Source organism: Mustela erminea, chromosome 6, assembly GCF_009829155.1.
Source record: "Mustela erminea isolate mMusErm1 chromosome 6, mMusErm1.Pri, whole genome shotgun sequence".
Classification (NCBI taxonomy): Eukaryota; Metazoa; Chordata; class Mammalia; order Carnivora; family Mustelidae; genus Mustela; species Mustela erminea.
In genome coordinates this window covers 105,581,707-105,603,534 of record NC_045619.1, presented here as the reverse complement: position 1 = coordinate 105,603,534, position 21,828 = coordinate 105,581,707, and the positions used below count along the sequence as shown (strand labels likewise).

Genomic DNA, 21,828 nt, shown 5'->3' with positions numbered 1-21,828 from the left:
CTGCACACACACCTAAGTGTACACACTCCTTAACACGCATACTTCATTCTGTGAACACATCCAGCGCCCTCATAAAAATGCATGGGTCCTAACTGCATCCCAAGTCACTCACTTAGTAGAAATTCCCCAAACCTATGCACACGCAAATACATGAATGTGCACACACTCCCCCTTGGATATCGAGACATGCATATACACATGTATCTACAGCCCTCCACGTGCAGTCATGTGCGTGCACACACACACACACACAGAATCGAGATGAAGGATGTTGTACCCCCTCCTGACCACGTGGGCCCTGGAAGGATATGATGTCCCATGGGGACCTACAAATCCTCCATCTGTGGCTACATGTGGGTGGCATTCGGCCAGTCCTCTAGCCCAGTCCTGCCTGGCATGACGGAGAGGAGCGGGCCAAAGGCCAAGTTCAGAGCTGCAGCAACATGAACAACTGTCACATGGGCATGGTGCCATCAACCTTTTTGTCCCTGAACACTGAGCCAGGTTCCTGATCGGACCTTGCTGAGGGCAGACACTTCCCACACTGCAGAAGACTCCCCTAGAGTGGAGAAAGTTATGTCTGGGTAGAAGAGGCTGAAGCTTGCACGAGGAACTTGAAGACCCCACTTTACTGTGTGACCTTGGGTGGGCCACCTCAACATCTCTGAGCCTCAGTCACCACATCTGTGAATGAGGGATAATAATACCTTCCCTTCAGGAGTGTGTCAATCAAATGAGATGATAGATGTACATAAATGCCTCGCACACAGCAGAAATGAGTACATGCTGTTGAAAGACAGAATGAAAGGGTGAATAGCAGATGATTGTGAACGGCACTCTAGGGCTCTCTCTGCTGAAATCCCCTCCCTCTTCTGCCTTTTGAACCTCCCACTCTGGTTTCCAAAGTAGGTCATTGCATCACTGCCCTGTCTAAAGTTTTGCCCCTATGACTTCCTATTAGCCTCCCACTCCACAAATTCTTCTGGAAGGCCCATCTTAACCTCCAACCCCACCTCCTCCACTCCCTTGCCTTCTGGCCACACTTTCCTTCTTATATTATTTGAACACATCCATTTCTTCCAGCCCCAGGGCCTTTGCACAGGATGTTTTCCCTTCGGATCTTCATGTGGCTCTGTCCCTAGCTTTATTTAATCTCTCTGCTTAAATGTCACCTCCTAGGTGAGGTCTTGCCTACCAAAACCACCTTACCCCCCGCGTCATCCCCTTATTTTCCCTCTGAGCCCTTATGAATTTATATGCACATATAGTCTTGTTTAATATCTGTCTTCTCTTGAACGTGAGCTGCACGATGATAGAGTCTTTGGCCATGAATCCCCAGCAGCTACAGCAGAGCCTGACATACAGTAGGTGCTCAATAACTACCGGCTAATGAACCTACAGATAGGACTCGAGCCCTTGAGGAACCTAAATAAATTTTCCATCCTTCAATAACAATAAGGTACTGAGCTCCCCTCTCTCCACTTCCTTGCTCCTGTACAGCATAGCTCATTATATTTTCATTTTTCCCAGCCCCCAGCTAGTCTAATTATTCACAGCACTCATGTGAATATTTGTGTGTGCATGTTGATAAATGAGTGAGCTTGGGTCGATCTATGCTAACGGTTCTTAGGCAGGGAGCAGCATTCTGAGCCCTTCATGTAAATACCCTTGGTCGCCCTCCTTCCACTAACTCCCAAGTGAATGACAGTCTCCAAGGCGAAGTCCACAGCAAGTGCATTCTGAAAAACTTCTCTTGGCCGCCCGATGCATGTTACCGCATCGTCTGGGGGAAGGCAGTGGAGAGTGGAGGTGAAGACACCAACTGTCACAATCACCCTGCTAGGGCTTGAATGTGGGCACCACCTCGAGTCACCTAACCTCCTCATGCCCCACCCCATAGCTGTAGTGGGTATCAGAACACGTATCAAGAGAAGCTTGTAAATCACTTAACACAGTCCTTGCCCAGTGCAAGCTCATGATAAAATATTTGCTTCATTAAGTTATTGTGACTTTTCTCTCATCAGTGATGCCACCTTCCTCAGTTTCCCTATAGGACTTTCTGTGGCAGACGGTCTGCAGGTGGAGTTGCCCATCATGCTGATGGAAACACATGTGCTATTCCTCCCACCTTCCAGAACAATCTTCTCTCTTGAACTCAGGGCCCCCTCCAGTTATCAACCCGCTCCTTTACTCTTCCTTATAGGAAAATTCATCAAAGAGTTTTCTGCACCCATTGTCTGCAGTTCCTCTCCTTCTCTCGTCCTTACACTTATTAGGGAAATTTCAAACATGCATTTTACTAATCTCCTGCCCCAATATTTTTTTGCTGGGGTATTTTAAAACATACCCCATTTTAGATTATTTTAGCTCGAAAGTATCTCTAACAGGTAAGAACTTTAAAAAGATATAATAACAGGATCATTATTATGCCTAAATGAATTAACAATAATTCTCCAATATTGGTGCTCAAATTTCCCTGATTGCCTTAAAAATGTCTTTTTTCAGTTGGTTGGTCTGAATTAGGACCTGCTCAAGGTCCACACATCACGTTTGGTTGGTTTGTCTCTTTTCCCTTCTCTCCTAACCCCACACTAATCAGGCTGCTGCCCTGATTGTGTTATCAGAGCTAGGTCATTGATTACCTCCACGTTGCTAAGGCTGATGGGCAGTTCTCCCGGTCCTCGCTCTACTCCAGGGCTTATCTCTCTGTCCCTGCCCTCCTGGTTGAAACCCCTCTTTGCTAGGACACCACATGCTTCTCCAGCTTTTCTCTTGACACCGGTGTGCACTAAGTCTCCACCCCTGGTCCTCTTCAGTCTTCTCACTCCTTGGTGATGACATCCAGTAAGGCTTTCAAAGCCTCCCCAAATATATATCTCCAGTCCATTCCAAATGCCTACCAATCATCTCAACCTTGAGTGTCCAACAGGCATTCCGTACGAGGCATTTCAAACTTAACATGTCTGAAACTCCTCCTGAAATCTACCCCCACCCAGATCTCCCCATCTCCCCCTTCCAGTAACTTTCGCCCAAACTCTTGAACTCACGTCCAATCCCCCTTTCTCTGACATGCCACACTAATCCTTGGTCTGACCACTCATAGCCACCTTCACTGTTACCACCCCAGGTCCTCGCCTGGACTTTGCAACAATGTCCTGTCTTCTCTCCTTGCTTCTAGCTTTCTTCCTCTTCGGGCTGTTCTAAACAGAAACTCAACCCAGCAGCCAAGGTTCCTTTTAACCTAATTTTTCTTTTTCTTTTTTAAAAGATTTTATTTATTTATGTGAGAAAGAGCGCGTGAGTGGGGAGAGGGGCAGAGGGAGAAGTGGACTCCCCACTGAGCAGGGAGCCCGGACCCTGGGATCACGACCTGAACCAAAGTCAGATGCTTAACCAACTGAGCCATCTAGGCACCCCTAAGCCCGGTTTGTCTTAAGATCAAAATCAAACTCATCACAATGGACGTCAAGACCCTATCAGCATGTCTCAACAAAGAACACTGGTATTTTGGACAAGAACATTGTTCACTGCAGGAGCTGTCCTGTGCTCTATTGGCTGTTTGGCATAGCCTTTGCCCCCAAATGCTGGGGGAGCGACACCTCCCCCTCAACCTAGCCAGCCATTGTGGCAACTAGCATATCCCCACACATTTCCAAACACAGCCCAGTGGATCCCATTTGTAGCATCTCTTACAAGATTTTCTGCACCCCTGCACTCTCCCACTTTGCAACCCTCCACCAACATTTCTGATTTTGCCTCAGACTATTCTCCATGGGTTCCCTCTGTTCTGTCTTACTTCAACAACCAGGCTGTTCCCTCAGTCCCTCAAGGGGGCTTTGACTCTGCCAGCCTCACTCCCCACCCAGATTTCTCAGACCCCCCAACCCCCAGGCTCTGGGTCTTTGCCCAGGTGTTATCTTCTCAATGAGAACTTCCCAGGACTCCCTGTTTGAAACTGTGATTCCCCTTTACTCCCAGGTCCCCTTCTCTGTTTAATTTTTCTCCACGACACTCACCCCATCAGATGTAACCGATGTTCTCTTTCTTAATCTTGCTGATTTTTTTTTTCTGTCAGCTTCCCGACGAGAGTCGAGGGTTTTTTTTGTTGTTGTTGTTCACTACTGTACCCCAGTGCCTGGAACAGTAGGAACGGGCTCATGGTAGACGACCGAGTATTTGTTAGGTGGAAGAACAGACATATCATGACTATATACTTACACAGAGAAGAAAATAAGCATTTTTAAACCAAAGAATAAAGAATTGACTTCATTCTTAGCCAGCCCTGGATTAGGCTCAGCCTGAGGTGGGAATTAGGGGGAGAGGTAATGGGAAACTCAGTTTCCTCCTCAGATCAGTTCAGGAAGACTTCCTGAAAGAGGTGGTGTTCTCGGACTCATCTTTGGCTGGTGGGAAGGAGACTATACACCTTGGCAGCTCCCCAACCTTGATGTCTATAGGCAACAAAGGGAGCCAAGCTAAAAGAGTGGCAAAGACTCTTCAGGGAAGAAGGCACGCTTCCAGAGTCTTCTTTCTATGGCAACTGATCTGTGTCTGGAGGAGGCTGCAGGAGCACACCTCAGCAACTGGAGGGCCAAGTTCAAATGGAACTCCTAGGTCATGTCTGCCTACCCACCCACCCCTCAGAGAAACACCTCCGAATGATTACATGGCTGGGTTACCCAGAGCTCACCTTCCAAACTCTCAGTAGGCAAGAAGGAACCTAGATTCACAGCCAATGGCATACTTCACAGCTATTAAAAAGAATGAGGCAGCTTTCTCTATACTGCATATGGAAGGATCACCAAGACAGATTATTGGGGGGGGGAAAGCAAGGTGCAGAACAGCATGTAGTTTACTGTCATTTGTGTAAAAGATAATACACACACACACACACACACACACACACACATATACGTGTGTGTGTGTGTGTGTGTGTGTGTTTGCTTGAAGGTACATAGAATAACCCTGGGAGGTTGCATGAGAATTCGTTAACTTTTCTGGGGAGGTGGTTCTGGGGGGTGACAATGGGAATAAGTGGGTTGGAGGGTTTGTCAATGAGAAGTGTTTCTGTTCTGAGCCCTCTGGAAGACACAGGGGGATAAGGAAGAGAGCCCTCTACCTTCGAAAAGCACTTTCTGGCCTCGAAGGTCCCCAAAGAACAGCAACTAATATACCTTCTTGAGTGTTCACTGCCCGCAGGCACTCGCCTTGCCTGGCGCTTTTTTGGCCTGACCTCTTCATTTCCCAGCAGTCCTACAAGGTTAGGAGTATGCGCATCCCCATTTCAGATAAGAAAACCAAGACTGTCACTGCTGAGTATGGCAGCGAGCACGTGACCGAGTGAGGGTTCAAACCCAGTGCCACTTTCGGAACGATTATGCCTCATCATAGGTTGCGCCAGAATTCTAAGGCTAAGTGATTCTATAAAATACAATATAAACCATGGGAAGGCTGAGATACAGCTGGGATTCTCTTGCCGGAAGGGGGCGTGGAGCGATCCTAGTCTGGGGCTGGGGGCAGGCAGCAGCGGCGGCGGCAGGAGCAGCAGCGGCCGGGTGGTGACGCAGCACGGAGGCCCCGACCTCCCCCCTTGGCTCGCGAGAAGGCGCGGGCGGCAGCGGCGCCGGGGGGCGCTCCCAGACGCCGTGGGCGGGCGGCGGTGCGCACGCCGGGAGCAGTCGGAGGGGGCCGTGGGGCTGGGGCGGGGCCGGACCGCGGGGAACCGCCGCACTCGAGATACGGGTCGAGGCGCGGGGCGAAGCAAGAAGGGAGAGGGGCGGGGCGGCCCAGCGAAGGCCCGCAGCGCGAGCCCGGCGGGGGCCCCGGAAGGCGGGCGGAGGGGGCGGGGGTGTGGCGGGCGCGGCCGAGCCCGAGCGCACAGGTGCCAAGGCTGCGCCTCCGGAACGGGTGACTCAGCAGCAATGCGCCGGGCGGGGGCGGGCCGGGGGCGCGGGGCGCGTGCGCGCGGGAGGCGGGGCGGGGGGGCAGGCGCGGCTTCCCCGGGTCGGGGTGCCCGCCCCCGCGGGGGAGCGTGGAGCTCGGCGCAGGGCGGGCGCGGTGCGGGGGCCGGAGGTTCCACCGTGCTGTGAGCAGCTAGCCAAGTCGCCCACGCAGCCGAAAGCCCGGCTGCGCGCACCCTCCCCGCGGAGAAGCCCCCGGGGAAGCGGCCAGGGGAGGAAGGGCTTTCCCCAGGCTTTCCGAGCGAGGGGTTCCTGGTTCCCGACTTCTCCCTTCCAGCCTGCTCCCAGTTGTCACGCGAAGTCCGGAGGGAACCCGGTGGAACTTCCTGGCGTGCTTTAAAGCTGGAAACCTCTACAGAATTCACCTTGTCCCTCCCCCACCTGCAGGGCAGGGCCACCCTACATTGCAGGGGTCTCTTTCTCTCTCTCTCTCTCTCTTTTTTTGAAAGGGAGCGTGAATTCTCCCTTTGTCCCCCATCCTGACCTCCCTTCCTAAGGCTCTTACCATTCGGAAGTCACTTCGTAAGTCTAAGCCAGGTCCTTGATGCTGCCGCAACCTCTCAACAGCTCTGCCTCTCGTGGACTTAGTGAGTCTAGGGGAGACAGTCCAAGAGTGGGGCAAAGAGTGATGGTCCCCCCTTGATCGGGGGGGAGATCAAGGCCCAGAGAAGGGGAGGGGTTTGCACCAAGCTTACATTTGGGGTCTGTGAGGATGGCACAGGCATCAGGACTGAGGGGCCTGGCTTCTGGGTCAGGGACCTGCCTAGTTCTGGAATTCCCTTCAGCCTTCCATGACTGGCTCATAGGAGGGAAATAGCCCCAAGAATGTCAAAGATGCCAACCTAGCCAATTTGGAAGCATCCGGGACATCTCTGTAAAGACCAGACTATGCCAGGAAACACTGAAACTACACACAAGCAAGAGCTTCCCAACCGCTTTGTAGAGTTTTTGTTGCTGTTGCCATTTTAAAATAATCATTGTGTTGAATTCATGTGTTGAATGAAAATTGTGGTGCATTGGAATCATTTATCAAGGAAGAGATTGTGGAATTCCCTTGCCTCTCTGCCTGGGGTGGGAGTGCATTCCTCATAGCAGGGAGACAGCTGGGAGGACCTGACAGCTCCAGAGTCCAGAGAGGTCATATGGTGCCACTCCCTGGCCAGAGCTAGGCCAACTCCGGTCCAGGGAAAACCACAGCACAACTTTCCATGCATCACCCTGCTGCTGGGTGTCTGAGCTTCCAAACACAATACCCTAATAGAGAGTCTCTGATCCCTGACCCATGCCCTTGCCCACCCTTCAGGCAACCTTCTTCCCAGGAGCTGGCAGCTTCCAGAAACCTGGTCCCCTTCACACCTGCAATGGGGTGAGGGTGGGAGCATGTAGACTCGCCCCATTTTACAGAGGGGAAGACCCAGAAGGAACTGGCTAGCCAAGAGAGACGAAACGAGTCATGCAGAGAAAGGAGAGAGAACCCAGAGTCTTGACTGTGTAACCAGACCACGGAGTCATGGGGAAGCAGAAGGAAGACCTATGCTGAGTTTTGCCATAAGGTCCACACATCTTTTTATGGTGTGTGCTGTGATCCCTCTCCCCCACCCCTAGTAATACATTCACGTCTGCACAGCCGTAACCATGAACACATCTGATGCTTATACACACCTGCTCACCCTCCCTTCGGGGTCCTGACATTTCCCTGAACAGAGCTGACACTGCCTGGTCAAGAAATAGGAGTAAGAAGCCTGGAGCCTGAGGCTGGTTCCTGTTTCATCCCTCAGGCCAGAATCCAGTTCTCTCTCTCTTCTCTTTCCACCTGGAGACGTGGCCACATCTTGGGCTTCCTTTCCCTCCCATCATCATAGACCAACTGCCTATTCCTGGTTCAAGCTTCTGACAAGGCCATGGGCCTGGGGCAGGGTCACTGAGATGAAACACTCAAAGGGCTTTCTCATGCTTAATCCTTAACACGGTTTCCCACACGAAGGACTGGACTGGTCTGGGGTTAGAGGCTGGCGGCAGAGGGAGAGGAGACCTTTGCAGGCTCGTGGAGAGGTTTGGGGTGGGAGAAGCCCTGATGTGGCCTCACTCCCCAGCTGGCCTTAAGAGCAGAGCCTCTCATCCAGCTTCTCTCTTGTGCTCAGCTGCAGACTCCGGGCTTTGGGGCCTAACTAAGCACAACCTCCTCCCCCAGTAGAGATTCCCTCCAGCTGAGATCTTCTTCAGCCTGGACACCTTGTGCTTACCTCCCTCCACCCAGTGATTACTGAGCCTGCCTGGGACCTACATATTAGGAGATTGTTTCTTCAAGCAGTATTTATCAAGCTCCTACTAGATGTTGAGTTAGCCCCTCATCCCCCATTCTCTCCAGGCCCAGGTAACCCCAACCTCTACCACCTGTTAATGCTCTCACCCACCTCTTCCCAACCTCACAGCAGACCCCAATAGAACCATGTGAAATTTTGCCATCTAGAGAATTATTCTAAGATCCTAGAAAGGATCAAAAGAGATTACCCTGTGTCAGGATGCTCCTTAAATTCCTGCCGAATTATTTTTAGCCAGGAAGCTCATTGGGCAAGTATCCCTTCTACAGCCAAGATAATCACTTTTCCGAGGCAAGCCAATGTGGGAGTGCCCTGGGTCCCCCCGCCACTCAGCTTGCCAGGTCCAGGCCAGGCAATTCCAAATCCCTGGAAAATATGGCAGAGATAAAAATCATTTAGGCTTTCAACAGCCTCCCCTGTGAGCCTTTCCACTCCTTCTGAGCCTCCTGCTCTGTCTCTTAGTCAACCAGTGCCACCATGGCACCCCCCTCCCTTATCAAATCCTTTCTCGGACACTGCTCACATCAGAACTCTTTCATGCTGAAGTGTAAAGGCTGATAGAGCTAAATGTGTTGTTCTTCTCCTGTCCTAGGAGAATTTGCATTTTAACAAGGGGGATAACCTTGAAGTATTGAAAGGAATCTCTAATTGTGGAATTTCTGGCAGAGGCGAGCTATTCTGGATGGCAGAGACCCCCCTGGGACCCCTGAGTTCCCATAACTAGCTGTAGGTCTGGCCCCGTACATCCGCGGGACAGTCCTGACCAGCTACGGGGGCCCGTCACTGGATAATGTCAAGTGCACCAGGGGAAGAGTTCTAGGTCTCTTTCCACCACTAACTCATCTGGAAACACCAGTCACTTCTCTCTCCAGCCATAGTTGCCTCACGTGCCACAGTAAGTTTGGAGCCATGGCCCTTTTCGTACCTTTTCAGCTTTGACCTTTGCTTGACCTCCCAGCAGGGCTGGAGGACCTTAGCCCAGCTCCGAAAGCTCTCCCACCCCTGCATCTGTGGCCTGAAAGGAAGGGCCCAGTGCCGGCACAGAGCATGGGGAGGCGCTCTGACAGGCTTGCGTGGCCTCAGTCCTCAGTTGCCTGCCTGCCTGCTGGGAACAAAAGGTACCACTCAGCATATACAGCGGGGCCTGCAGAGTTACATAACCCTCCCAGATGGGATATTCCAAGGAGCCACCGCAAAGCAGCCCATGCCTCTGCTGCGCCATGGCCGCCTTTGCCTGTGGTGGCCTCATAGCCACAACCACCCTGGGAGGGAATGTCAGAAGCCCATTGTCTGTTCTGTTTTTGTTTTTTTGCTTTTTGTTTTTTCTTAGATTGCATTTCATCCCAGGAAGTCTTAGGAGAAGAAACTCTTTTATCTTTTGACCCGAGAAATTAGAATCATCCCGTAACCTCCCTGCCTTCCCCCTCAACCCACCACCCCAAGTCCCACAACACATCAGGCTGTTCTTTCCTCAGGCAAACCCTGCTGGGATTTGTTTTTTGTTTTTGTTTTTGTTTTCAACTTTCGGACCTCAGAAAGAGCTGCAAAGAACAGGGCTGCCCTTTCAAAATTCCCAGGATGGAAAAATTTGGACAAATGGATGTAGGTTTCATTCCAGGGAACTGGGACACATTCTCCTGGCCCAGACTCCATTCCCCTCACCACTTACTTTTATCCTCGACAAGTTCATATACTAGAGGAGACTGTGGCTTCCCCATTTGGAAAACGGGCAAGATAATTCTTATCACCACGGGGCATTGGGTGCTCCCTTTGATGTCCTTAGGAGAAGTGCAAATCATCTTAAAATGCAACAGAAGACATTTCAGTTGAGCTTAAGGAGGCATTTCTCAACAATAAAGTTGTGAGACCCCATCACAGATCACTAAGGGATGGTGGATTTGTCCTGCTTGGCTGTATTCGAAGGTAAGCTCTACATGCATGCAAACGAAATAGCTTGGGTGCGCACTGTCCGAAGAGAGAGGAGCAGATGAGAAAAGGGCACATGTAGGAAGCTGGCTTGGAAGCAGGAAAGGGATCTTGAACTTGGTTTCAGGTCTTTCATTGTGGTCTGACTGGGGATGAGCCCTGGGTTCTTTAGCTGTAGAAATGTTACAATGTCTTGAGCACTTATTAGGTTTCCAGAAAAATATTTTTAAAATGATACCATTTAATTTTTAAGCTTTACAGCAACCCTTCAAAGTATATGTTACTTTTCATTTTATAAATGAAAAAACCAGAGGCTTAAAGAAGGTAAATAATAACTATAAGGTCTCACAGCTGGTAGGGGGTAGAGCAGGACTCACACCCAGAGATGCCTGACTCCAAAGCCCATGTTCTTAACTACCTAGATCTTGAAAATTCTGTGATTCTTTAGTTCCTTAAGTTCCCTTCAGCCTGAAAAGTCTAAAAATTTCTTCCTCATGCTGCTCCTCACCCTTTTTGTTTGTTAGTGCCCTCACTCCTTGAGATGGAGATGACCGCCACTCTCCTCCCTCAAAACAAGAAACCCTTTGCAGCCTGGGTGAGAACCTGCCCTTTGTGCTTCTCCAGGAGCAGAGGAAGAAGGTGCTGCAGTGGCCCAAGGCTTGGAAATCCTGCCAGATGGCCTTGCATTTGGGGGTCTGCCAGGTGCAATGAGAGTGTCCCCAGGACCTCTTACTAAGAACCCCCACACCAAGCTGCTGCTTAGCTAATGTCCAGGGCCACTGAGAGTATGTTTGGGCCCCAGTGAGAAGTGTTGAGGCTCCCCAGCAATGTCAGTCTGTCTAAAAATCTTTACCTGGGATTTAAATTCAGGATCCAAGTCTCTTTCCAGACCACAGGTCCAGCTGTTGGACCCAGCTCTCCCCTCTTCTTCAGGATCATTCTCGCTTTTGTTGGCTCTCCCCCCACACCTGAATCCATCTGCCTTGTCTCGTAAGTGACCTCTGAAACTCGGGCCACACAGATATCTGCTACATCAGCAGAGCCAACTACTGCTCCTCTTGTTGGGTTTCAAGCCAGCAGGAGAATGTTCCAGGATGGTCTCATGGGGCCCTTATGGTGTTCGCTAGGTGGGCTCGGGAAGGGCTTTGGAGTGAGGAAGGAGAACTCGAATGGAGCAAGGCACCGGGAGCTGGTGAGGAGGACAGAGAACAGTGGGTTTTCCCAGAGGCAGGGGTGACTCGTTTCTCTTGAGCTGTGTTCTTTTTGGATGAAAGGGAGGAAGGCCTGGGCTCTTGGGCAAGCAGGGAACAGAAAATCTTTACAAGTGCCCACTTTGTACCAGCTTCTAGGTGAGCAAAAAGATGCATAATCCCTCCGCTCGGTGAACCTTCCTTCTGGCCCCATTTTCCAGCTTCCCAGCTGGAATTCCTCTCCTTGCTGGGGGTAGAGGAGACAAGGAGGGTAGGCGGGCAGTTTGGTGAGCACTGGCCTTCATGTTGCTTCCTCAGCAAGCAGGCCTTCCAGCCACAGGTAGACAAGGACTCTGAGTGTTAAGGCTCTTCTTACTCTGCTGATAGGGTTTAGCCTGGTGGGAAGTGATTAGGGTTGGAGGTACTGTACTGTCCGAGAATGGAACAATATGCATATGGAGCACAGGTGATGAGTTGAATCTCTGGGTCTCCATCCTCCTTCCAGCTGCCCTTGGCCCTTACTCCTCCTGACATAAACCCTTGACTCCAACCAAGAAAACCTTCTCTCTGGGCTCTCAGTATGCTCCTCCTTGTCACCCTGTTCTTTTCTGATAGACTGAGCAGCAATCTGCTTACACTTGCTTGGATGTTTCTAGATATATGTTTCAGGTATGTTGACAGAGACTGCTTGCTTCTTTCCTGTTTTTCCACTGACAGACAGACCTTCACACTCTCTTAGTGGCTCTCAGAATGGGCCACATAGGAGCCACCATCTCTAGGCGGACGAGCCTGACTCAGTGGGGACAGAGACACCTGCTCCAATCAGAGTTTTAGACAACAGGCTAAAAAGTGCATCTAATGATTGTCTGTCCTTCAGCCTGCAGTCATTATGACACCGTGGAGCTCAAAAAGTGACCCAAGATTTGTTTTATGCTTAAAGGGTGAGAGCAGAGAAAAGGAGACTTCACTGGGCTGTGGAAGTGGAACCAAAGGAGAGATAGGAGGAAGAAAACATGGGAGAGAAGAAGAGTTTGAGGGGAGAGAAGAAAGGGGAAAGAGAGAAGGAAGAACAAAGAGAAGGGGGAAGGTAGGGAGGAAGAGAACGTAGAAGAGGAAGATGAGGGACAAAGGAAGAGAGGAGAGGACAGGAGCTACTGAGCCATTCAGACTTCCTGACAACTTGGAGGTGGGGGGTTTGCAGTAGGAGCTGAATTTGAATTATAATTCAAGAATCTTATCCAGCCTCCAGTAATCCCCTGCCTCGGGCTGGAGAACATGGGCTGTAAATGCATGGCTGGCTGGGTGGACATACATGTTCAGACAGAGAAGCTGTGGTCCCAGGGAAGCCAGTAGCCTCCGGTAGGATCATGTGCTTCCACGGCACGAAGTAGGCTTTGCCAGATCAGGCTGAGGCTCTGACTCCAGCCAGGAAAGGGATAATCAATTCTGTAGATGCTGTGAGCCTTGATTGAAAAAATAAAGAGGAGGAAGCTAGATAGCTGCTTTCATTAAGAGGCAAAAGCAGCAGGGGCTGGAGCTTAGCAAAAGCCAGGAAGCATGCAGAGAAAGAACGTTAACCCCTCCAGCGTCTTTCTTCCATGATATCTTTGCACTCACCCACTCCTTCATTGTCACTTCCTTGGCCTGACCTCTAAGGCCACCACCTTCCTATGGCCCTCAGCTGAAGAAGAGAGAGAAGCAAGGCTGCATAATAATGCAGATCTGATGACAATTAAATGATGCATTGTTCCCTGGGCCCAGGTTCCCTGGGGCTCTTGCCTCTCCTGGATTTGGGCAGGAAGAGGAGCTCCGGGTACAAGAGACAAACTGTGTGGGAAGATAATGCATCTAACACAGTGCCTGGCCCCATGTAACCCTCGCCCAACCCTCAGCAACCTCCCCAGGGCCCCATCTTTACTATAATGAGGCCAGAGAAGGGCAAGTAAAAAAATGAGAAAGGATTTCAGTAAAATTATGATCAGAAGACCTCATCTGCCATGTGTTCTTCTTACTTCAGCGTCCCCAGTAGAGAACTGATTCAGCAGGGAGCTCCCCAGAAGAAACATCAAGGAGAGGGCTGCTGGCTCTGTTCTTCCTCTCCTCACCTCACTCTACCCATAAAGATCTCTGCCTGCTGGTTGCATCCAGCCCTGCACCACTGAGAGATATGGGCAGAGGAGAATAGCCATACAAAATGGGGGTCAGGGGTAGAATCTAGATGGGGCCAAATGTAATCAGCAACAGTGAGTCATTACTGAGGTTCTGTCGGGGAAACTTGGGTTGAAGTTCAGCGAAATAGTGGGGAGGAATGAGTGGCAAAAAAGGCACAAAAGGTGTTCAGCCAGCCAAAATGTCCCTGATTTCACATCCAAGAGGAGAGAGTGTTGCAGACAGGAGGTAAGACACTCTCTCTGTCTCTTGGTGTCCAGGCTCTGGGAGCAAGGGGAGACACTGGAGGAGCTGGAGGAAGGAGGGGGCTACTTGGGGTATTAACCTCTTAGTGCCTGGCACAACTTCCTAGGTGAGAGATTTTTAACAACTTTCACTCTCCTCTACCATTCTAATTATTTCTTATTTTTGTTTTGCTCCTATGGGAAGCAAAACCAGGACAAAGGAGAAGGAAAGATGAAGACACTATGGGCAGAAGAATTGGGGCTCTTCAAGCTACTTTGGGGAACACAACAAAGTCCTTTTCCCAGAAAAAATGATCTTTCCTCAACCCTTTTTGCTCATAGTTCCCTGAAGAGATGCAGAGAATGTGGGGAAGAGAAAGGAGATACCAAAGGGCATGAGGAGAGAAAGCAGGTGAAGAATCATAATTATCAGGAAGCTGTAGCAACCCCCAGAAAAACAAATGAAATAGGTCTTTCCCCCCTATTTAGGGGAAAGCCACATTACACCTTGTAAGAACATTGTCTTGTTGAATCCTGGGCACTGAGGGAAACCTGACTTTCTGCTTTTTATGTCAGATAAGGAAAGAAAACTGAAACTGAAGGAAGGACAGATGAGCCATTGGGGGAGCTGGGGAAGAAGGCTTCACCTTTTGGGGGCTTGATGCAATTGCTATAGGTCTGCCAAGTCAGATCATCCTGGGTCTTCACCCCTAGGAGACCACGGTTCCAGTCAAGTCTACTCTCTATGAGTTAACATATCCTTCCCCAACTTCTCTAACTACATAGATATGAGGAGAAAATGAGTTTTGAAGGAATACACCAAATCCCCACAAGTATCCGCAGACTTGAAACATGCCGAGACTAGATGAGATGAGATACTTGGCTCTCCTCCCTGCTACCCTCACCCACCTCCTCCTGTAACATCACCATTGTCAGTATCAGGTGCTGACTAGGTACTGATTTCCCCTGAGCCGTTCTTCTATGCAGTTCTCCCATCACCTGTATACTCAGAAGAAGGAAGCTGATATGTCACAGCCTGCCCAAGACAGAGGAGAGAACATTCCAGTCCTCTTTCATCTCTTCTTCCCAAGTCCCTGGTTCATAGACATTGAAAGTAAAGAAAGAGCTTGAGCTCCTAGAGTACCTCACTGGGGGCTAATGAGTATCTTTCTCTCAGGACCCAACAGGAGATTCCTAATATCACCAAATAACCAAGTGGAAACAAGAATGCAGTCACCAGCCATAACAGAGAGAGACTTACACATCCAAATGCCAACAACTCCGTTTGCCGACTCTCTCTCTCATCATTGTTCCCCTTCCACAATTGCCAACCATCCTGCACAGAAATCCTCCTTGAGTCAGAGGGAAAGAGCTATAGCCAGATTGAGTCCTCATGCTGTAACTGAGTCCTCCATTGGCTTGGTGCATTGTGTCTTCGCACCCCTTTGGTTCTGTGGGGATTCAGAAGAAAGATGCCCACTCAGGTCAGCAGAGTAAGCTTTCCCTAAGAGCCACTCCTGGCTTTGATCCCACTGCATCAGTGAAAGAGCTAGACTCATTCCCCTGGGAAATGTTTTCTCCCACCCTTTCTCTATCCCCAGCACCCCTGCCTTCTCACATCATTCCTTCTTTTCAGCCTTATCCCCTGCCTCCTAAATTCTCTCAGACCCCAATTCTACTCTTCCTGGACCCTAGTCCTTTTAAAGCTCTTAACATGCATCTTTGCCAAGACTCTGTCTCTTTTCATTCAAATAATTTTACTACCTAAACTCCCTTCCAAATTCTTCTTAACTTAAAAAAAAAAAAATCAGCTCTTCTTTTTTCTTTTTCAGTGTAATCTTCATCACAACTTCCTCCTGATCTTGTCCCCTTTAAAATCTGTCAGCTTCTGATATCCCCAATCACTTTAAAACCCATTTCTTCCCTTCTTTGCCCCTCCGTAAGGGTCTGGATTCTCTCTTTTGCTCCAACATCCCCTGAAACCTCTCAAACACTGATATCAATCCCTCTTTCCCCCCAAATCTCCTTGACACACTTCTACCTCCAAACATCTTCTCTTCACTTCAGGTTGTCCTAGTCCTTCAGACTCTTAGGGGATCCCAATTTCCCCCTTATCTCCTCCTTACACCCATTTGCTTCCCTTTCTATCACTACAATCCGCCTCCCTTCTTCCCCACTCACTCGGGTAGAACGCCGAGGACGTTCTACCTGCTCAGGACGCCCTTGCCGAGGGCGGCGGGGGATTTAGGCTGAAGGAGGGTTCCAGCAGCAGTGCAACAACTCGGGGGCCGCTCCTTCTCTTTGTCGGCGACGGCCCCAGGCGCCACTGGGTGCTGGTGGGCGACTGAGGTGCGTGAGCCCTGGTGCTGGGGTCCGGGTGGGGGCCGCGCCAGGAGCTGTCCGTGGTGCTGAAGCGGTGGCTGCTCCCGCGCGGGCTGTGGCGCTTCGGGAGAGATCTGTCCGTGGTTCTGGAGAGGTTCCTGGGCCCCGGCGACGGCAGCGGTGGCCGGGGTGGCAGGCGGCAGGGCTGGCGACGGAGGGATGAGCCCGGGCGGAGGCTGGGCTTGCAGCAGCTGCTAGTGCTCCCACAGGCTGCGGTTCTCGGCGCTTAGCTTGTCCAGCCGCCGCTCCAGCTCGTCGATGCGCGGGCGCTGGGTGTGGATGAGGCTCTGTTGGTTCTGCACGATGGCCGTGAGCTCCTTGAGGTAGAGCACGGCACGCACCGGGTTCTCCAGCAGGCCCTCCATGCCGCCCGCCGCCGCCTGCGCCCTGCCTGCGCCTCGGTGGGCGGCGGGGAGCGCGAGGGCGCGCAGGAGCCGAGCAGCCGCAGCAATCCGCTCGCCTCCCTCTCCAGTTGGCCCAATCTCCCTCCCCGCCGCCGCCGGCGCCGCGTCACGGCCACACAGACATTCACACAGGCACCGAGGGGCGGGACCCGCGCCAGGGTTCACCCACCTACCCTCCCACCTCCAGGCTTCATGAGGCGTCTCAGCTTCCTGCAGGGCTGACAGAGAAGGGAGATGAGCGAGGGAGTGGATAGGGGAGCAGGATAAACGAAGGGGACCAGAGATAGATAAATCGGGAGACCAAAAGAAAGCGGGTGAGGTGGACTTAGCGGTACTGTGGGATGGGTAGAAGAAGAAAACCAGATAAGGAAAGAGGAAAAGAAGAGGAAGAGGCCAGGAGAAGGGAGGGGCGAGAGAGAGAGAGAAGGTGGCAAAGGGAAGAGAAATATATTTGAAACGAGGAAGTCATGGGACTCTGAAAGGTCGCATTCTTCTTCCTGTGTCCAACCATCCCAGAGGTTATGGGTCATCTTAAAGGCCTTCTGAGAGAGGCCACACTTGCCTCTTTTGTACTCAACAACCTATTCTGCTAGGGAATTCCCTGGGACACAAGGATCACAGAATTATAAGGGACCCTAGAGAACATCTAGTCCTTCTTTATTCAGCCAAGAGGGAACTTAGAGTGTGAAGTCTGTTTATGCTGGGTTTTCTCAGGAAATGAGACCTCAGGACAGTCTCAGCCACTCTAATATGAACATTAACTAAATAAACCCAGGTCCTGTGTGTTGGATTGGCGGCTCTGGGAATGCAGGAGAAACAATAGAAATGATCGCTGGTCCACCATTATCGAGGCCCCCCCTTTCTTAACCCTTGACTCTCCCACCATAAGGATGTATGCCCAGTTCATGTCTCCACAAGTAACCGGATACCTATGCAAGAAACCGGAACATCAGGACTCCCACAACCCTCCAATCCCCCGAATACCATACCTTATATGGCTGTGAACCTATTCCCTCTCTTAACCCAGATAAAAGACCCACTCGACCCCCTCCCAGCGCGACTTCCCCACTCCTCCTTCCGGAGTCGGGGTGTCTCCCCTGAGGGTGCCCACCTCCTCTGGATGCAACTTTTCTGGTTCCCCTTCTCCTGAGCCCTGAAACTTCGCAGGAGAGCGCCTTTGATAAATCTTGCCTTGTGCTTACCTCGCCTGGTGTCGTGTTTATCTCGCCTGTAAAACCTTACACCGTGTGTCGTGGCTCAGGCTTCCAGAAACTTCTGAAGAAATCGTTCTATTAAAAAAAAAAACACAACATTTATGCAGTGCATTCTCCTACAAACACTGGGCTAGGTGGTGGTAAGATCGAGATGACTAGGATGGAATCTTTGGGTTCTTGAAGCTTACAATTAAGTAGGTGAAACAGGTAGTAAATATTTAACTTCGATATATGGTTCTGGTTGTGTGTTATAAGATAGAAATATGCCCAGAGTACTACAGGAGCCCAGCAGCTTGGGATCTGGGAAGACCTTTTGGGGAAAGTAACACTTGAAGTGGAAAAGATTTTCCTGGAAAGAGGAACAGCAGGAGCAAAAGATCAGAGATATGAATCAGCATGGACTGAATCATTCATTAATTACTACAACAAATGTACGTGTAACACCCACTAATTGCTAAGTAATGTACTAGGAACTAGGCAGGCTATACCCAGCATAGATAATAAATTATGATTTCCATAACCAAGGAGATTATAATCTAGTACAGTAGATAAGGCATACACCTAAATAGCTAAAATGCAAATCAGAATTTCTGTTAGAGCTCTTCAAGCCAAGTTTCATAAGAGTTCAGGGGATGGAGCAGTTGTTTGACTCTGGTGGTCTGATCAGGAGAGGTGTTACTCAAGCTAGCTTCTGAAGGATGGAAAATTTCACCAGGTAGACAGAACAGGAGAGCAGAAGATGAAGAAGATATGTCAGACAGAAGGACAAGACTAAGGGATGGAAATAGAGAACTTTGATTTAATCTAATTTGACAGAAGAATGGCCTTTTCCTCTGGGCTGTGAGTGCTCTTACCATTATCTGTTATTCTCCTGTTCTATTCTCCACATGGTTGTTGTTTCCCCAGGGTAGGTGTATCTGTGGATACCACGTGTCCAGCGAGCTGGGTTAGCCAAGTCCATCTGGTGCCAGACTATAATGCCCTTATGGGAAAGGAGATGTTCTCTGCAAATACATTGGTTTCTCTGTACCAGTGTGTGTTTTTATTTTGTTTTTCTCCCATTTATTTTCCGAGGAAACCTCCTTCTATAAAGAATGAGTGAAAGAACCTATCCATAGCTGAGCCAACAGTTGGGAGAGGATCCTTTGGTAGTGATCAGTATTCCAACTAAAGAATGAAGGTTGGGGGATGGAATGGGGGGATGGAATGAGGGCACACAAAAATTCAAACACTTTTCTTCTGAATTTTCTTTGCTCGCCTAGTCAGTTTGTTTTCCATGAGTTGGGTGCCCATAGAGACAATACTATTTCTACAAATAAAATAACCTGCAGCATAATTATCCATAGGACTTGTTTGAAATGCAGGTTTCAGGGACCCATGTTAGTCCTGCTATGTTGAAATCACTAGGAATGGGGCCCAAGTACTTTCATTTTTTTTTTGGTGCTTTTTTCCTGTTTATTAAAAAAATCAATTGTATTGAGTTACAACTTAAATGTAATAATATGCATCCACGTTGAATGCAAGATTTAAAGAGTTTTGCCAAATACATATACCCATGTGATCCAAATTTCCATCACTATAAAAAGTAACCTCAGGGCGCCTGGGTGGCTCAGTGGGTTAAGCCGCTGCCTTCTGCTCAGGTCATGATCTCAGGGTCCTGGGATTGAGTCCCGTATCGGGCTCTCTGCTCAGCAGGGAGCCTGCCTCTCTCTCTCTCTCTCTCTCTCTCTGCCTGCCTCTCCATCTGCTTGTGGTATCTCTCTAAAAAAAAAAAAAAAAAAGAAAAAAGAAAGAAAAGAAAAAAAGAAAAGTAACCTCATGCCCCTTGCAGTCAGTTGCTTTTAGCCTCAGCCTCAGTCCACCATTGATCTACTTTTTGTCAAGATAAATTAGTTTTGCCTATTCTAGAATTTCTTATAAATGGCAATCATAAAATATATACTCTTTTGTGTATTTTTTTTTGCTCAGCATAATGCTTTTGAGATTCATCTATTCTATTATGATATCAATAGTGTGTTCTTTTTTTTTTCTGAATAGTCTTGTGTGGTATGGATAAAAACCGTAGTTTACCCATTCACCTAAATGTGGACATTTTGGTTGTTTCTAGGTATTGGTTATTTTGAAAAAAGTTGTTGTGGATGAGCATAACGGACAAGTCTTTGTGTGGACCTATTTGGCAGGGAGAAACTCTGGAATTGGAGTTACTGAGTCATATACTAAATATATATTTAACATAATAAGAAACTCTCAAATTGTTTCCCAAAGTGGTTGTACTATTTTTTATCTTCACCAGCAGTGTATGAGAGGTTCAGGTGTTTTTACATCCTCACTAACACTTGGTATTTTTAGGCTTTTTAAGTTTTATCACTCTGAGTGGGTAGTAGTATATTAATATGGATTTCCCAAATATTTTTCTGTTGACTAACACTGTTGAGTTTCTTCTCAGGTACTGTTGGCCATTTACCTGTTTTCTCTGCCCACTCATTCTATTGAATTGTTTTTCTTATCTATTGATTGTAAGAGTTCTCTATATATTCTGGAAAGCAGTCTTGGTCAGATGCATATATTATAAATATTTTCTCTAGTCAGTGGCTTGCCTTTTTACTTTCTTACCATTGTCTTTTGAATAGCAAATGTTTTTATTTTGATAAAGAAAAGCTTATCATTTTTTTCTTTTCCTAGCTCATGCTTTTTGCGTCCTATCTTAAAATTCCTTGCCTATCTCAAAGTCAAAAACATGTCCTCCTGTGTTTTCTTCTGGAAGTTTTACCATTTTTGTTTTTATGTTTAGATCTGTGATCTATTTTAGGTTAATTTTTGTATTTGGTATGAAGAGTCGAAGTTCATTTTTTTCCTTAAACATTTGACGGAATTCATCACTGAAGCCATTCCAACCTGGAGGTTTCTTTGTGATAAGATATTTAACTACAAATTCAAGTTCTTTAATAGATAGGGGGTTTTTCATCCATTCTATTTCTTTGTGTATCCATTTTGGTAATTTGTGTCTCTGGTAGGCAGAATGATCACCCCAAGATATCTGTTTTAGTCTCCCAAACCTGTGAATGTGCTATAGTCTGTTTTAGTCTCCAAAACCTGTGAATCCTTACGTGGCAAAAGCAACTTTAAATATGTGATCAAGTTAAGGATTTTTTTTAAAGATTTTATTTATTTATCTGACAGAGATAGAGAGGAGTGAGAGAGAGCACGGGAGGGAGGAAGGTCAGAGAGGGAAGTAGACTCCCCATGGAGCTGGGAGCCTGATGCAGGACTCCATCCCAGGACTCCAGGACGATGACCTGAGCTGAAGGAAGTTGCCCAACCAAATGAGCCACCCAGGTGCCCTAATTTAAGGATCTTGAAATAGAAAGAGTATACTGGATTATCTGAATGGGTCCAATGTAATTATAAGAGTCTTTGTAATGGGGATGTGAGAGTTTCAGAAAGGAGATGTGACAACAGAAGCAGAGGTCAGAATGAAGCAATTGCTATCTGGGAGCAAAATTCAGAAAATGCAGGTGGCATATAAAAAATAGAAAAAGGAAGGAAACAGATTCTCCTCCAGAGCCTCCAGAAGAAATGCAATCCCACCAATACCTTGATTTTAGCCAGGTGAAATGCATTTTGGACTTCTGGCTTGTGGAACTGTAAGATAATGAATTGTGTTGTTTCAAGTCAGTATGTGTGTCGTAATCTAATGATGTATCCATTTCATCTGAGTTGCCAAACTTTTTGGCATGAAGTTGTTTATAATATGTTCCTATTAGCCTTCTAATGTCTGTAGGCTATGTAGTGATGTCTCCTCTTTCATTCCTGATATTGGTAATTTGGGTGTTTTTAAAACTCAGTCTGGCTAAATATTTATCCATTTTTATATTTTCATATAACTAATTTTTAGTGTCATTGATTTTTCTCTATTGTTTGTCCGTTTGCTATTTCATTGATTTGCTCTCTTATCTTTCTTTTCTTCTACCTATTTTTGTTTCCATTTGCTTTTGTAAACTAGCTTCTTAAGATAGAAGCTTACACTATTGACCTTGA

The 21,828-nt window shown here is 48.4% G+C and overlaps 1 protein-coding gene and 1 pseudogene across 1 annotated transcript in view; both read right to left on the bottom strand.

Annotated features, from left to right (window-relative positions):
• Positions 1 to 21,828, bottom strand: part of LOC116594154 (IQ motif and SEC7 domain-containing protein 3-like) — a 106,942-nt gene that overhangs the window by 83,910 nt on the left and 1,204 nt on the right.
• On the bottom strand, positions 15,995 to 16,707 carry LOC116594156 (annotated as a pseudogene).